The sequence below is a fragment of the Lolium rigidum genome, chromosome 2 (assembly GCF_022539505.1).
Source record: "Lolium rigidum isolate FL_2022 chromosome 2, APGP_CSIRO_Lrig_0.1, whole genome shotgun sequence".
Taxonomy (NCBI): domain Eukaryota; kingdom Viridiplantae; phylum Streptophyta; class Magnoliopsida; order Poales; family Poaceae; genus Lolium; species Lolium rigidum.
The window spans coordinates 205136783-205141484 of NC_061509.1; positions in this window are offsets into that span (position 1 = coordinate 205136783).

Sequence of the window (4702 nt, forward strand, 5' to 3'; positions counted from 1 at the left end):
CTTTAGTCGTGCACCTTTGTCAGCTGAAATCTTCGAGATCTACTTGCCCTCTACTTCTTACGAAACCCTAAGTCTACAATCTGTAGGCATTGACGAGTTAATCCCTCATCACTGGCCCCTCGTTTGGTTCCTGCCGGCTGGCCCGGCGCCTGGCCCGGCGACACCGGCCTATGCACCGGTGATACGTCCAAAACGTATCTACTTTCCCAAACCTTTTTGTTATTATTTGCCCTCAAACTTGTGTGTTTTGAATGCAACTAACGCGGACTAACGCTGTTTTCAGCAGAATTGCCCTGGTGTCTTGTTTTTGTGCAGAAAATCAACGGGAAAAATCCAAGAAATATACCCTAATGCCTTATTTTCCCGGGGAACTCACGGAGCCAGAAGGTGAAGAGCAGGGGGCCTGGAGCTGAGAGTACATGGCCCAAGCGTGGCCCAGGCCTGGCCACGCCTGCGGGGTGTATTCCCGACCCCTTCGTCGTTTCGGCCTCCCCTTTCAGCTATAAGATCCTCGTCACGAGAAAACCCCAGGGGGTTCGAAGTTATTCCAGAGAAAAAGTCCGTAGCACCGCCGCCTCGTGAAACCCTATTTCGGAGGCAGGAACTCTGTTCTGGCACCCTGCCGGGACGGGGAATTGGAGGAGATCATCGCCATAGCCATCATCGACGCCTCTCCATCAACCATCCATGATTCCCCCATCCATGTGTGAGTAGTTTCCTCGATGTAGGCTGAAGGGGATGGTCGGGATTGGATGAGTTCGTTCATGTAATAGCATTAGAATTGTTCGGGGCATAGTGCCTAGTATCCGTTGTGAGTATTTTATGCATTGTTGCAACTTGTTATACTTAATGCTTGTCACTTTGGGCCCCAGTGCCATGATCTCAGATCTGAACATATTTTGTTTTCATGATGATGCTTTATATATTGTTCTCGATCATATCTGCAAGTTGTATACACATGTCATTGTTCGGAACCCGAGGCCCCGAAGTGACAATAATTGGGACAACCTTAGGGGATGGCTTTGATGTGAGGATCACGTGTGTTCATGGACTGTTAATGCTTTGCTCCGGTACACTATTAAAAGGAGTACTTTAATTACCAATAGTTTCCCTCAAGGCCCCGCTGCAACGGGCTGGTTGGACAAAAGATGTCGCGCAAGTTTCTCATTGCGAGCATGCGCGACTAAATAGGAATACACGCCTATGGTTATTTTATTCTTGGATACTTGTATCACTTTATCTGCAAATGCCCATGTTAGCTATTATATGAGTCGTCTCATTCATGCAACACCCGACTTTGTATGTGTTGTTCTCTCATGTCTGTTGATACTGCTGTGCTCATGCTCATGCTCATGCTCATGCTGCTGCTGTGATGCTTATGGCCTTGCCATGCTGCTCCAGCTGCTGCTGTGCCACTGCCTATTCCTATTTATCTATAAATGATATCCCTGGCTAATTGCCTTGTGCAATCCTTGCCTGTGCAAGTGCCAGTGATGTATGTTGGGTGCTTCTATGCCATTCTTGTGTTGCTTGATTCGGTGGCACATCAATTCTTTGATGTGCTTCTGGATACAATTATAAAAGGTGAATTATGTGTTGTATTATTATCTGCTGTTACTTGCAGTTACTATTGCTTGTGTTGGAGATCTTGGATGATCATGTGATCACCAGATGCTTATTGTATTCGTGTATACTTTGTTTATATGATGCTCTGCTTATCTTTGAAGCTCCTCACGAAGTACTGGTGGTTGTTGTTGCTTGTAAAAGTATGGTTGTGGCTTGGTGGTCTGTCTGATGCTCCTGGTAGAATCTGTGTAAGCTATTGTAACGACTTGATGCAGTGGTGATTTCCTATGAATCTGTGCAAGTTTTGGATGGAAACCAACCCTTGTTGGCACCTACACTTGTTATTAAACTCCTAGGAGTGATGATCTATCTGGTTGGCTTGTGTGTGTTGTTTGGTAGCTGTTGTGACCCTAGCAATTAATTGCTTGCTAGATATGGTTGCTCCTACCCTTTGGATGCTTTCTATGCAATGATACTGGTGGTCATTCATTTGATTCCAGTGTATTTGATGTTGAAATCATATAGACATAGAAATTTCTATTTTTCTGATGGTTTAGCTAGCTATATGCTACTGATGACCCACAAGTATAGGGGATCGCAACAATCTTCGAGGGAAGTAAAACCCAATTTATTGATTCGACACAAGGGGAGCCAAAGAATATTTGTAAGCCTTAACAACGGAGTTGTCAATTCAGCTGCACCTAGAAATAGACTTGCTCGCAAGAGTTTATCAGTAGCAACAGTTTTATAGCAGTAGCAGCAGTGTAACAAAGACGGCAGTAGTGATTATAGTAAACATCAGGATTAAAATACTGTAGGCACAGGGATGGATGAATGGGCGCTGCATGGATAAGAGAACTCATGTAACAATCATGGCAGGGCATTTGCAGATAATAATTAAACAATATCCAAGTACTAAATAACCATAGGCATGTGTTCCGTATATAGTCGTACGTGCTCGCAATGAGAAACTTGCACAACATCTTTTGTCCTACCAGCCGGTGGCAGCCGGGCCTCTAGGGAATCTACTGGTGATTAAGGTACTCCTTTTAATAGAGTACCGGAGCAAAGCATTAACACTCCGTGAACACATGTGATCATCATATCACAGCCTTTCCCTCCGGTTGTCCCAATTTCGTCACTTTGGGGCCTCGGGTTCCGGACAAGCAATATGTGTATACAACTTGCGGGTAAGATCATAAAACAATGAATATCATCATGAATCAATAACATGTTCAGATATGAAATCATGGCACTCGGGCCCTAGTGACAAGCATTAAGCATAACAAGTTGCAACAATATCATAAAAGTACCAACTACGGATACTAGGCACTATACCCTAACAATCTTATGACTATTACATGATCAATCTCATCCAATCCCTACCATCCCCTTCAGCCTACAGCGGGGGAATTACTCACACATGGATGGGGGAAGCATGTATGGTCGATGGAGAGGCGTCGGTGGTGATGATGGCGATGATCTCCTCCAATTCCCCGTCCCGGCAGGGTGCCAGCACGGAGTTTCTGGTCCCGAGACGGAGTTTCGCGATGGCGGCGGAGTTCTGGATGTCTTCTGGCAGATTGGTCGAACTCCCGTGCGTTTTTAGGTCGAAAGCCTTAAGTAGTCCAGAGGGGAGCGTCGGGGGCTGGCCGAGGCGTCGCCACCATAGGGCGGCGCGGCCCAGGGGCCCACCGCGCCGCCTGGTGGTGTGGGCTCCTCGTGGCCCCCCTCCGTCTCGTCTTCTGGCTCCGTCAATCTTCTGTGAAAATAGGCCCATTGCGATTATTTCCGGGGATTTTCCTGAAAGTTGAGTTTCTGCTCAAAAATAAGACACCAGGGCAATTCTGCTGAAAACAGCGTTAGTCCGTGTTAGTTGTATCCAAAATACACAAATTAGAGACAAAACAATAGCAAAAGTGTTCGGGAAAGTAGATACGTTTTGGACGTATCAGCTACTAGGTGAGTTTGGTTAGGCTAGCTCTAGATCAAATCCATGTTGGATTCTTTTGGTTGACTCAGTGGTGATTCATTTGGTATAGCCAGTGTCCTCTAGGATTTATCTTACGGGCCTCTCCCTTATTTTGCCAGCATCATATGGTCTAGTACCAAATGATGACACAAATAGGGTAGCCCTACCCTATGGCTTGAGTGTTTTATGCACATGCTTTGTATTATGAGCAAAACCATTGCTTGCTCATGAATTTGTGGGATACCTCACTCCAGCTCCTAGATATTTGTTGTTGTAGAGGTTTTGCTTATGCTTATGTGATGCTGGTGATGTGCTTGCCCTTCTCCTCCTCTGGCTTGTGATCTACTGTGGGCTTGCTACTCCATTTCTTGATTGATGTCTACGGGTGCTTCTATTCTTGTAGATAGTGTTGGGCCTCCAAGAGCAGAGGTTTGTAGAACAGCAGCAAGTTTCCCTTAAGTGGATCACCCAAGGTTTATCGAACTCAGGGAGGAAGAGGTCAAAGATATCCCTCTCATGCAACCCCGCAACCACAAAGCAAGAAGTCTCTTGTGTCCCCAACACACCTAATAGGTGCACTAGTTCGGCGAAGAGATAGTGAAATACGGGTGGTATGAATAAGTATGAGCGGTAGTAACGGCGCCGAGAAAAGTGCTTGGCTGGCGTGCGATTGATGGTAGTAATATTGCGGGAAGTACGGATGCGAGTAAAACAGTAAACAAGCAACGATAGCAGTATTTAGGAACAAGGCCTAGGGATCATACTTTCACTAGTGGACACTCTCAACTTTGATCACATAACAGAATAAATAAATAGATGCTAGACTCTACACTCTCTTGTTGGATGATGAACACCACTAACCGTGTAGGATTACACGAACCCTCAATGCCGGAGTTAACAAGCTCCACAATATTCAATGTTCATATTTAAGTAACCTTAGAGTGCATGACGAGATCAACATAACCAAACCAAGTACTAACATAGCATGCACACTGTCACCTTCACACTACGAAAGGAGGCATAGATCACATCAATATCATCATAGCAATAGTTAACTTCATAATCTACAAGAGATCACAATCATAGCGTACGCCAAGTACTACACGATGCACACACTGTCACCATTACACCGTGCAGGAGGAATAAACTACTTTAATAACATCA